We start from the raw sequence: 14105 nt of genomic DNA on the forward strand, positions 1-14105 counted from the left end.
AAAGATATCCAAAGCCTTGCAAATTCCAGTCTGTACTGTTAAATCATTTATTAAGAAGTGGAAAATTCAGGGATTTCTTGATACCAAGCCAAAGTCTGTTAGGCCTAGAAAGATTTCAGCCAAAACTGCCAGAAGAATTGTTCGGGATATAAAGAAAAACCCACAGGTAACCTCAGTAGAAATACAGGCTGCTCTGGAAAAGACGGTGTGGATGTTTCAAGGAGAACAATACGACAATACTTGAACAAAAATGAGCTGCATTGTCAAGTTGCCAGAAAGAAGCTTTTACTTTTTTTTTACAATGCCACAAAAAAGCCCAGGTCACTATATGCCAGACAACACCTTGACACGCCTCACAGCTTCTGGCACACTGTAATTTGGAGTGACGAGACCAAAATAGAGCTTTAACCAACCATACGCACTATGTTTGGAGAGGGGTCAACAAGGCCTATAGGGAACAGAATACCATCCCCACTGTGAAGCATGGTGGTGGCTCACTGATGTTTTGGAGGTGCGTGAGCTCGAAAGGCATGGGGAATCTGGTGAAAATTGATGGCAAGATCAATGCAGCATGTTATCGGAAAAAACTGGCAGAACATTTGCATTCTTCTTCCAAAGCTGTGCATGGGACGCTCTTGGACTTTCCAGCACGACAATTACCCTAAGCACAAGGCCAAGTTGACCCTCCAGTGGTTACAGCAGATAAAGGTTCTGGAGTGGCCATCACAGTCTCCTGACCTTAATATCTTTGAGCTGCTCTGGGGGATCTCAAATGTGCTGTTCATGGAAGACGACCAAAGACTTTGTATGACCTGGAGGCACTTTGCCAAGATGAATGGGCAGCTATACCACCTGCAAGAATTTGGGGACTCATAGACAGCTATTACAAAAGAGTCCATGCTGTCATTGATGCTAAAGGGGGCAATACACAGTATTAAGAACTAAGGATATGGAGACTATTGAACAGGGGTCAGTTCATTTCTTTCTTTGTTGCCATGTTTTATTTTATGATTGTGCCATTCTGTTATGACCTGCAGTTGAATGTGAATCCCATGAGAAATAAAATATGTGTTTTGCCTGCTCACATATGTTTTCTTTACAAATGGTCCATATATTCATTCTCCAAGGGTATGCAAACTTTTGAGCACCATTGTACATTTGTTACTAATGCATGTTTTTGTTTTCTTATCAAACAGATGGAGCCAAGTAATTATATAAAATGGCTATTCTCGCTAATTATTTCGGATGATGTAATTTGTGGAGGTAGGATTGGATGAGCTGGCACAGACTATGCAATAAGTTCAAATATTGTTCAATTAAACTGTAGTATGAAGTTAGAAAGCAAACCTGATAATCAAGACCAACTATATTTCTGAGGATAGCCTTACATTTTCTCCACCCCACCAGAAACAAACTGAATCTCATCTTTCAAGCAAGACATTTCAATCTGCTAAGACTTCTAGGGACATAGTTGAGACCTGAGCCAGGCCATTTCCACCAATTAAATCTAGGTGTACCATAATAATAAGACAAATGATACTCCTGCTACTTTGGGTTTATTAGTCTGACTATTGTTATGTGTGCTTTGACAATGTTAGTAATTGAACTTGCCACGTCAACAGAGTCAATTGAATTAAATGGATTTGAGGGATCCCTGGCCACCTCTCCGCCTTTCATCACGTTGCTGTTATTCTGCCCAGTCAGATTGATTGCTTTCTCATAACGACATGTTTTTTTTCGGCGCGGCTGGCTTTGAGTTAGAGTCAAAAATAAATAAAAAAAAACTCTGCTCGCAGGAGGGACCTAAGGCAGAGACTTAATGAGATTTGCAAAGTTATTTGGGTCTAAAATATCTTTCAGTTAGCGTGTATGTCTGTGCTTGTGAAAAGATTGCGAAACCTTTGAAATTAGCCAGATAGATATGTGGTAATATCTGTCAGAGAAAATAAGGTAGACAGGATTGTCTTCTCATATTGGTCTCTGCTGGGCCAATATGTCAACTAAAAGCGCCTGTGATCCTTGCGGCAGAGAAGCATTGCATCTACACTAAATCTCAGGTCATTCATTATGGATGTAATCTTTTGATTGAGTGATAAAACTGGTTCTGTAACTGTCGTCTGAGGTTGTTCGGTCTCTCCAATCCATAAAAACAAGCACTTTTTTTCTTCCACCCGCCGTTCTTTGCTTCTTCCTTTCCTCTGGTGCGTCTCTTTCATTCCCCACGTTTAACTGAATCCATGTTTGTTATCTGTACCACCTGCAGTGAACGGTGTCCGTTGGTGGGAAAGGGATCTGTAGCATTAAACCACAGAGCCGGGAGACCAGGGTTCATTCTGTGCAGCAAACATAGATTATCTTTTCTAAGTGAGTTCCTTTCAATATGATCATTCTGAAGGCGATGTTATTCTACTCCTGGTTGATGGAAAACAAAAACTGCTGTGCCATGCTCTTCCAGTATCGTTCATTTCAATGCTGCAATTCAGGTCTGACCTGGCATGGCCCTGAAAATGTCGGAGAAGATCACAGTCATGTTACATTCATGAGGTGGAAACAGACGGCCTTTTACTTTGGTTATCAGGGCGTTGTAGGTTTCACTACAGCCAATACACATCTTGTTGACACAAACTAGTCAGCGCCAGGGCCTGGTTACGGGTTGAATGGCACTTTTTGTGCGGACGCAACAATACAGATGGAAGAGAAGAATGAGGTGAAGGGAGGACAGGGGCGCAGAGGGGGTTAGGGAGAGGAGAGGCAGAAGGAGGAAGGGATGAGGTGATTTATAACTGATGTTGAATGCACCTGCAACGTTATCTGTCCACATCGGCCGGCCATAGTCCTTTATAGCACCATGACGCTAACATTACAGTCTCTACCAATGCTTTCCTTGGGTGAGAGAGAGAGACAGATTATGGGGAATACGACAGTGAGTAGCTAGGTGAGCTTATGCTAGTCTTTTAAAGCACATCAGTCTCTTGTGAGGCACATCATTCCATGAGATTTTTCTAGCAGGGAATTGCACGCTGTAATGATGCTGTAAAAACCAATACAAATGCCATTTTAAGCCTGTGGGACAGAGAACTGTAGGCAACGTGATGTATGTCAGATGGTCATCAGCCTCAGGAATTCACATCCTGTAGTTCCCCTATAATGACTCTGATGAAAAGCTGTATGGACGGGATGTCAGTACTGAGTGAGGGAAAGAAGGTTATGGATCTAGCGGTTTTCCAGACTACAGATCCAAAAGGTTCTGTGCAGGCTCATGGATCGTCTATTTAGACACTCTCCAGTCCACTTGGTCATGAAACCAGGTGTCTATGTGTGGTTTAGCCTATTAGGACTCTATGCACTTCAGCATGTTGCACAACAAGCAAAATACAAATAGTCTATTTAGCATCTACTGTTGTAATATACACACAGGCCATGTTCTACAGGACCCAAACAGCTTGAAACTAAGGTTGCCTTCACTCCTGGCGTATTTGCACTCACTCTCTAATCCTTAGTGCAGGCTGTTAGAGAACATCACGATATATCACCTATTGCAATCAAAGGAACAACTCACTGCATATCCCTTTATGCAGATTATATTTTGTTTTCTGTCATCACAAATTCTGTCTCTCAAATCAAAGTCCTCTTTAAATATTTTTTTCTCTTTTTCAGGTTACAGTATTAGCTGGTCTAAAACTAGCATACTGTCTTTAAACACCATGGAAGAAGCAGAACATTTACCATCTTTACCCTGTCTCCCAAGAATCCCATGGGATTATGTACCAGGGAATTCACATTAGGCCTTCCCATAATTAATGATAACTTCAGAACATCCCTCACCAAAATCTAATGAGATCTAAATAACCTTGCATGTTAGTCTTCATAGACAATTGTCGATCATTAAAATGAAAATTCTGACCTGCATAAATTTTTTCTCTCAACGCTTCCAACATTTCTAACTGTTTTAAGGACATTGATAATCTAATCTAATGTCTCATTATACGCTATTTATTGTTTATTTACTTCATTTTCTTATTTGCATGTTGTTACTCTCCATGTGCAATGTTTGAACATACAGCTATTTCTTTTGACAGAAATACAAAATTGAATTATTTGTAACCAAAAAATAAACACGATCCACACTAACAATATATCATGGGCAAAATACGAATGGCTGATCAACAAGTGACTGATCCATTATGTGTCATGCCCGGTGATTTGTCCATCAGTGGCAATGGACTAGCTCCCGAAGAAATGGAAGGCCTATGAATTTCAATCATGTGTACAGAATGAAAATGCCCAGAAGCTTCTGGAACTTTAGCAAGAGATTCAAAAGCCTGTATCCAGAACCATAAATACACATTTACATTATAGGGTGGTTATGTGTGTGAGTCTGAATGTGTTGTGTATGTTTATGTGTGTTCATGCTCCCTCTGTGTCAATGAACTTGGAAGTGTTGACATTTTTGTGAATGAATGGTGTGTGCGCTGTGTGTGCGTGCGTGTGTGTGTGTGGGCGCGTGCACGGTTGTGGGTGAAGCCGAACATCTGGATGTGCTGCCGCTCTTCATGGCAGGTGTCCGTGGGTTTTCTTCATACATGAGTATGAATAATAAAACAGACATGCTCACAGCAATTCTGCTCCTGCTCAACTGTGGAATTGCTAAGTGTGGGGGGGGGGGGGGGGGGAGCAGAGACAGAGGAAGAGAGAGATGGAGGAAGACAGACTGAGATTCATACTATTAGAAATAAAGAAAGTCTGCAGAGAACCTAGGGAGCTAGAAATGGTAAGAGGAGTGTGTTGATAGCAGAGGCCATATGTTGAGTCTGAAAGGACTGTCTAATGTTTGGGGTGTGTACACCGTCTGTGTAAACTTCCTGTACATTCTGGGGGTAGATCTCAGGAAGTTGGACGAAGCATTAATGAATCTTCCCATCATCCTCAGCGGCATCAGCAACCGTAGCCAGTCAGGCCCACCCCTCAATCACCCTCAATGGCTTTCCTTATTTATAGAGGTCTTATTTTTAGCTCTCCTCTTCTCCTCTGCCTTGTGAAAAATTTGCTAAGTGGGGGTTGTTAAAAAAGGGATGGTGGGGGTGGGGGGGTGGGAGGGTGGAAAGAGATAGAGATAATGTAAAAGGGTGAGTAGGAGGAGGAAGATGCATTAGAATGTCTGACTTCATTCCAGAAAGTCAATTTAATTGTCTTAATTTGCTTCATGAGTCCAGCATTTCAGCAAGTACTAAATATGTATATTTCCTTGTCAATAATGATTCTGGGATAGGGGTCATACTACAGTGGATATAAAAAGTCTACACACCCCTGTTAAAATGACAGGTTCTTGTAAAAGAATGAGACAAAGATAAATCGTGTCAGAACGTTTTCCACCTTTAATGTGACCTATAATGTGAACAATTCAATTGAAAAACAAACTGAAATCGGAAAACGGAAAAATAAAAAACAAAAACTCACAATAACCTTGTAGTATAGGTGTGCACACCCTAAAACTAATACTTTGTTGAAGCACCTTTTGATTTTATTACGGCACTCAATCTTTTTGGGTAAGAGTCTACAAGCATGGCACATATTGACATGGCAATATTTGCCCACTCTTCTTTGCAAAAGTGCTCCAAATCTGTCAAATCTCCTGTGCACAGCCCTCTTCAGATCACCCCACAGATGTTCAGTTGGATTCAGGTCTGGGACTTCAGGCATTCTAATGTACGCCTGAAGGTTTTGTGCCAAAATTGCCTGGTATTTGGAACTGTTCATAATTCCCTCCACCCTGACTAAGGCCCTGGTTCCAGCTGAAGAAAAACAGCCCCAAAGCATGATGCTGCCACCACCATGCTTCACTGTGGGTATGGTGTTCTTTGGGTGATGTGCAGTGATGTTTTAAACATGGAGAAGCTGCGTTTATCACTTATGCTGTACAAAACTGGAATAAACTACCAGAAGATCTTAGACGATCCCCAAACGTATTTTTAAATCCAGGTTAAAAACACTTCTCTTCTCACATGCCTATGACTGAGCACTTAAACTTAACCACACTGTTTAGTCTTATAGCTTCCTATGTTTTTGTCCCATTTTTAATCCATATGTTTTCTTATTGTATTTTTTATTATTATGATATATTCATTTGTTTTGATGTTTTCATTTGAGTATTTGTTTTTATATTATTGTACTTTTATATATTTTTCTTTGTAAAGCACATAAAATTGCTTCAATGTATGATTTGTGCTATATAAATAAACTTGCTTGCTTGCTTTAATGTTGCTGTAGGCCTCTTGGAAGCCTCCCTGACCTTTCTTCTTTTAATCAAATTTGGAAGGACGTCCAGTTTTTGGTAATGTCTCTGTTGTGCCATATTTTCTCCAATTGATGATGACTGTCTTCACTGTGTTCCATGGTATATCTAATGCTTTGTAAATAATTTTGTACCCTTCTCCTGACTGATATCTTTCAACAATGAGATCCCTCTGATGCTTTGGAAGCTCTCTGCAGTCCATGGCTTTTGCTCTGAGATGCAACTAAGAAATTGTCAGTAAAATCCTACTACAACTTTATTTGCGATTAATCACTTTGAATGATGGCAGGTGCGACTTCTATTTAACATGAGTTTGAATGTGATTGGTTAATTCTGAACACAGCCACATCGCTACTTATAAGAGGGTGTGCACACTTATGCAACCAGATTATTGTAAGGTTTTTATTTTTAATTTTTCCCCCTCGAAGATTTCAGTTTGTTTTTCAATTGAATTGTACACATTATATGTCACATAAAAAGTGGAAAATGAGATTTCACCCCATGCTTCCTGAAAAACCTCCCACAAGTTGGATTGGCTTGACAGGCACTTTTAATGTACCATACAGTCAAGCTGCTCCCACAACAGCTCACTAGGATTGCGATCCAGTGACTATGCTGGCCACTCCATTATAGACAGAAAACAAGCTGTCTGCTTCTTCCCTAAATAGTTCTTGCATAGTTTGGAGCTGTGCTTTGGGTCATTGTCCTTTTGTAGGAGGAAATTAGCGCCAATCAAGTGCCATCCACAGGGTATGGCATGACATTGTAAAATGGAGTGATAGCCATCCTTTTTCAAAATTCTGTTTACCCAATACAAATCTCCCACTAAACACCACCAAAGCACCCCCAGACCATCACATTGCCTCCACCATGCATGACAGATGGCACTCCTCCAGCATCTTGAACTATGTTGTTGCACGATATCTTCAGTTTCTTGGCAATTTCTCGCATGGAATAATATTTCCCAGAACAAGAATAGACTGACGCGTTTCAGAAGAAAGTTTGTTTCTGGCCATTTTGAGCCTGTGATCAAACCTGCCACTGCTGTTGCAAACACAACATGCCATTGGAACATGGTGCTGATAATGGGCCTCAGAACATCTATGTATCTATGTATTCCATAACATATCAGCTTTTTCATGCTAAAACAGCCATTTACAACATTAACAATTATTACAGTCAATTTCTGATCAATTTGATGTTATTTTAATAGACAAAAACAATTTCTAAGTGACCACAAACCCTTTGAATGATAACGTACATTCCCATAAATACTTATGATCTCCCTAAAAGTCCACTCTTGGGTTTTTCTTTTTGATCCAGACTTAGTAGCTGAGCCCTATAAAACTCTTAACTCTCTCAGGGAATTCTGCTTTACTTCACTTTTTGTTCAAAGGCAGGAAATCATTAGTATATGAGCTCCAAAATGGACCTAAACACACAAACCAACACCCACTACATAGAGTTTAGAGAGAAAGTCTGAGAAACAGAACAAGCACCCGATGGCATTGAGATGGAAAAATCTACTGAAGATTGGCAGAGAGACAAAGGAACAGACAGAGAAGAAGACACAGGCACTCGAGAAGATGAAGGAAAATACCTTCACACTGGCGGACATTAGAATGGAGAGTCCCAAAGATCATGTATGGATCATGTTCAGCAATTCCCATCGCCAGGCAAAATGATTCAGTTGGAGGATCGGGGGAGGCCTGGAACAGTATGGCATTAAGGCAGTATGGTGAGTTGGACAGCTGCAAGAAGTGTAGCTCTCAAGCCCCATTGTCCAAAGACTATTTGCTGTACAACTGTTGCAGTGTATTTTTATTTTGAGAACAGTGTACCCTACACACAGACACCAGGTGATAAGTCAAGTATTATAAACCGATGTAGAGGCACCTCATGCCCAGAAAAGCTACTGATTGATCAGCCTTGACACCTGGAAAGGGTTTTCTGACATAGTCTGAAAGAAGCATTGATAATTAAGGAGTGACTCTCTCATTTTTCAAGGCAGACTGAATGAATCACGATCTATGCTTTACTAAAGCGCCATTCCACAAAAACAGGCTGTCATGTTTACTTAGTTGTATTAAATATTGCATTCAAATAGGCTCCTGTCCAGAGTCACAGCTTTCCCTTTAACGCTTAGCCGTGGTATCCAGGCCATTTACAGTACAACATCCCCTCATGCTGTAAAGAACACGGTTTGTGTCAGTCAGGCCTCACATGCCATACAGACCTCGGCATGTCTGTTGGTAAATTCACTGATGTTTACACGTCTGAATGTGTTCAATAAAAACATCTGAAACAAGTGATTCACGGGGCAAGAAAAAATGAGTACAGGCACTGTCAAGACAGACCTGCTCAAAGGAAGACAGGCTGGGAATGCAGTGTACTATGAAAAGCTGCAGTGTACTATGAAAAGCTGCAGTGCATGTCCTATAATCTTGTAGCGTTCTGGAATATTACAATGGTCTATCTGTGCAAGGAAGTTGAAATATTAACCAGTGGTACTGGAGCCTGGTGTGGCGGTCTAAGCTTCCAGACCACACCTGCCCCCTGGTGACCGGGGTTTGAGCCTCGGGTTAGCAAACTGTCCCCCTTTACGTACCCTGTCTCCCTAGTCTCTCCCTCTTATTGTCTTGTCAATAGAAATAATAACCCCCCCACCCCAAACACAAAAGGCATATTGAAGAGAATAGCTTTTAAACTACAATCCCCAGCTAGATGAATTTGTCTGGGGATATCTTAAATTGAAGTTCTAAGCAAGAGAGTTCTGGTATCCCCAGGGGCATGTGTTCCCTCTGTAACCAGAGAATGTAGCAAACATGTTGACGAAGCTTAATAGACCCAGAACACTGGATTGAGTTACGAGGAGAATGTAATAGGTAATATTCTACAACTATGTCAGCAGGATGTGATCAGCAGATTGTAGTATATATTGGTATTATTCTGTAAACCCCTGAGTTGCTATTATAAACTGGCCGTCAATGCAATTGACGGCAATCAATGAAAAGTTGTGATGTCATAACTGTGGTATACCTCTCTTAGAAAGATCAAATATCTTCATTATGATCTAATTATGCGGGTAACTGGTTCACAAGCACAATAAGGCATCTCAAGGGTTTGTGATATATTGCCAATATACCATGGCTAAGCACTGTTCTTAGGCTTGAAGCAAGAGTGCCTGGACACAGCATTTAAGCATGGTATATTGGCAATATACAACACCCCTTCATGCTTTATTGCTTATGTACAGTATACCATGGCTTTCAGTAAATCATCACTCATACAACCCCGTAATACATAAGAGTAATACTGCTATAGTCTATTTTCATGATGGGTGTGAATAGAAGTTCCACTTCTGACTGAGCTGCATTGTGGATGTGTGGTCAAATATGTTTTCAATTTTTTTTTTTATTGTTTGGCTACAGGTATGCATATGTGTGTGTGTCTGTGTCCTGAATTTTCTATAACCCATAAAAACATATGAATACAAGACCCTCCTGATGGAAATAAGTGAATGGTACTGGCAGGGCTTGGGTTAGCCATCTGTTACTGTGGAAATGGTTGGACTCAATTAGGCTCCTCCCCTGTCTCCCTGTTTTCTGTCTCTTTCTCTGTCCCTAACAACCTCACACATGCTCTGTTTCTCACACATATACTTTCGCTCTCTCACACACACATGCCCTATCTCTGTAGTGTGTGTCTGTAGTGGGATTGTAGTGTGTGTTTGTGGAGACAGAGGGAAAAAGAGAGAGAATAAGAGACTAAAAGAGAGAGAGAATAAAACACAGTCACAATGTTTAACTCATACTCCAGCTCAGCAGAAGTAGAGTCAATTACATTTTTAATGCCACTCATTATTTACAGGTTGGGTCTATATTCACCCTCTATGAACTCTTGTGATTTCCTCTCGAACCGGGCATTTTGGGCTTAGGGTGGGAGGACAGAGCTTGGTGTTGATTTAAGGTTTGTTGGAAGGTAGCAATATGTATAGGAGTTGTGTAAGATTGGAAGTGGAAGAAGGTGTGTTAGAAAGGATCATTGTGGGACTTGTATAGACTTGTTGTACTGGCTAGCTGGCTGGGGGTTCTGAAGGGATGTCTGTGTTGTGGGAGTTTAAGAGGCTTGTTTACTGTAGAGGGTTTGGGGATTGGACTGTGATGGTGCAGAGTAAACTGTGGAGAGACGGTATGAATGCAGGTGGTCGTGGGGGCGATGCGGATTTAAGTTGTAGGGATGTATTTAGTGTCTAGTGGACACAGACAGACTTGAATCTATCTGACCTTGTGTTCAAAGCTGCGGCCTTTGGTCTGGTCACACATCACAGGCTTGTCACCGTGATAGTGGATGAGAGGGGAGACAGGAGGGAGGTTAGATGGGGGTGTAGTGGGTGAGGCAGAGTCAAGGGGCTGGCAGGGTGGGGTGGCGAGCAGCATTGATTCATATCCTCCAACAGCAGGGGAAGAAGCTGCTCTCATAATTCTCCTCTTCAATAATTCACAACTCACATCTTTAAATTCCCATCAGCTCCTGCTACGTATAAAGAACACATCACCACTGGCTCCCAGAGTTAAAGAGGAATATGGACGTGAAGTGTTTGAGAGGAACTGAATGGGGAGGTGTGTTGATTTCAGGAGACAGAGTTGTAGACACCTAATGTTACCTGGTAGATGGGAGGCAGAGCCCGATCATCTGCAGAGCCCAGGCAGAGGCCAGACAGGCTGCCACAAGCCAAACAAGCAGGCAGGCACCAACAATCCCTCTCATTCTCTAGCCAGTAAGAAATGTTTAAAATAAAGGAAAATGCTCTGGTATTTTCATGCAACCAAAATAATGAGACAGAGTTTTATTTATTATAAGCATTTAGTTTGTGTGAATGTGTGCCAGGTTTAAGGTTGGTGGGTTAGGGTTGGTGGGTTAGGGTTGTGGGTTAGGGTTGGTGAGTTAGGGTTGGTGAGTTAGGGTTGGTGAGTTAGGGTTGGTGGGTTAGGGTTGGTGGGTTAGGGTTGTGAGTTAGGGTTGTGGGTTAGGGTTGGTGAGTTAGGGTTGGTGAGTTAGGGTTGGTGAGTTAGGGTTGGTGGGTTAGGGTTGGGGCTTGGTCATTAGCTGAAGGATGTGGGCATGTTAATGCCAAGTAGGCTTATTTGGACCAAGAACTATGAAAAGATACAGCTGTTAGGGTTGGCTGAGCTGGTGTGTTATTCATACAACCCCCCCCCACACACACACACACACATGCATTCCTGCACACAATCTAGCACACACATCAGGGTTGGGGTCAATACAATTCCACTGATAGGAAGCACACAAAAATTCAAATTATAATTCTCTTTAATTGCTTGGGGAGTTTTAAATGGATTTCACCCCAGCCCTCCCAGACACACATCACTGAAAACTGCATATCAATACAGTGGATTGCACAAGTATTTGCACCCAAAGGACTTTCACAATTTACTTGTGTTATACAGAGTGATTGAAATTGATTTAATTGGGATTTTCTTTCTCCACAATCTCCACAAAATTTCCCAAGAGATGAAAGTCTGTATCCATTTGTCCACTGCACTGTAATGCCATTACAAATGAAAATCAGAGCAGATCCATCGAGCGTCAGCATCTTACTTCCCTTATTAAATATCCTCTTTCAGATGGCTTACTGTCCCTTGTAGGCACTGACTGAACAGTGGAGCACTATCATGTTACAGACGTGGATTACACAGTCTGCAGGTGTAGACACCATCTGAGTAAAACCGTTAGAAAACAGACCGAGCAACAGACAGAGCAACCATCTGCCTGACCGGCAGTCTGACCCTGGTCTTTCTCCACAGACGTAGCTCTTAGTGAGAGTTGCAGCAACATACAATTATAGCATGCAGAGCATCCAGGCACCATGTGCTACTTTCATTCATAAGCTCTGTTCACAAGTAGCCCTGCCAGTTCCTGACATAGAACAGCACCCGCATGAAGTACATTCCATATCGATTTTTAACAACTTGAAGCTGGGATCAGACTGGAGAGATGTTCTTTAAGCGTGCGAGACGATGTGTTAATCATTCTGACGGAGGGGGGGAGAGTGAGATCGGGACGGGGAATGAGAGACAGAGTGCTGCGGGGAGAAATGACCTCGCTTCACCTGTAGACTAGACCTCTAAGGCAATTGAAAAGAGGAATGATGAAAGTTACTATGGTGAATTGGTCCTTGAGGCTTTATTTTTGATGTTTCTGTCATCTTCCCTTCAGCCCCTGTTTACTGTGTGAACCCTGCCTGGAGTGAGGCGCAACTTGCCTAGCTCTGCCTTATCTAACCCCCAGCAGATTTCTCACCACTCTGCTCTCTGTCTGAACACAAACACACACACAGACTACACACTATGTTCAACTCCTCCAGGGCCTTAATTTAGCCCTCAGTGTGAAGTGCAGGAGGCTCTGTATTTTCTTCCTCGTCTTGCTGTCCGCTTGGTTCGTCCCCTGGAGATAACATGGAAGAGATAGGGACTCTGAGATAAATGTTAAAACACATGGGCCCTATATGAGCATGTATGGACGTGTCTACGTGGCTTACCTTGATGTGTGCGCGTGTGCGTGTGTTCCAGGTATTTATGTGCAAAGATAGCAAAGTCTGTTATTCTGAAGTTTTCTGACAAGTCCCCACTCTGAATAATTCGATTGAAATTAACAATTGGACATAAAGGTTAGGTTATTGGGGTTAAAGCTAGGGGATAGGGAATATGGATTTCTGTGTTTCACCTCCCCGCAGGGATACAAATAACAATTGTGTGTGTGTGCCTTTGTGTATGTGTCTCTGTGTGTGTGCGCGTGTGTGTCTGTGTATGGCATGGGTCTACACAAGGCATCACCGCAGGAATTACCTACATATGCAACTATTTTGGAAAACGCGCTTACGTTAAGTATGAACATATTGACAGTAATTCACATTCAATACCAACATATCCCAGTGCTATTGGTCATTAATGACACACAATTCCAATCACTGTCAACATATGAGAAGTGCTGTAGCAGAACCCAGCCACAAGAGTGGCTGTTTACTAAGGCATCATGGTCAGGGATGATGGGTGGGCACTTCTTCACAGTCTGAGTCTGATTCCATCAAGATGCAACACATTTTGGGGAATTGTTTTATTATTGAATTGGGGAAGACATTTTTCGTTGGTGAATTGTTTTGTCTGTTTTTCTGTCTTTGTAACATTATTCTTCGCCTTCATCCTAACCTCAGTACTGTGATGTTTTTTCTTAACCATAACCTAACCCTAACCCTAATCCAAACCCTAATGCCAGTACTGTGATGTTTAACCTTAACCATAACCTAACCCTAACCCTAATCCAAACCCTAATGCCAGTACTGTGATGTTTAACCTTAACCATAACCTAACCCTAACCCTAATCCAAACCATAATGCCAGTACTGTGATGTTTAACCTTAACCATAACCTAATCCTAATCCAAACCCTAATGCCAGTACTGATATGCCGAACCCTAAATTAACTTAAACCGTTAACCGGTTTCCTTACACAATAAAATATGGAAAGGTCCAAAGGGGTGAATACTTTTAATAGCCACTGTAAAAATTATAAATTTGTTAGGTCTGTGTGTATGTATTGTATCTTTGACTATAACAGTTGAAAACCACAGGTTCCCAGCACAATTTCCTACCAGAATATGTTAATTACTCCTTTTTTAGGCCAAACTGTTGGGGTATTACAGACATTTCTGTGACTTCTGCCTTTTCAGGAACCGTTTGCTCTGCGGTTTCACAGGATCCCAAAAAAACACACCCATAAAAAACGACACACACA

The sequence above is a fragment of the Esox lucius genome, chromosome 21, assembly GCF_011004845.1.
Source record: "Esox lucius isolate fEsoLuc1 chromosome 21, fEsoLuc1.pri, whole genome shotgun sequence".
In the NCBI taxonomy this organism is placed as follows: Eukaryota; Metazoa; Chordata; class Actinopteri; order Esociformes; family Esocidae; genus Esox; species Esox lucius.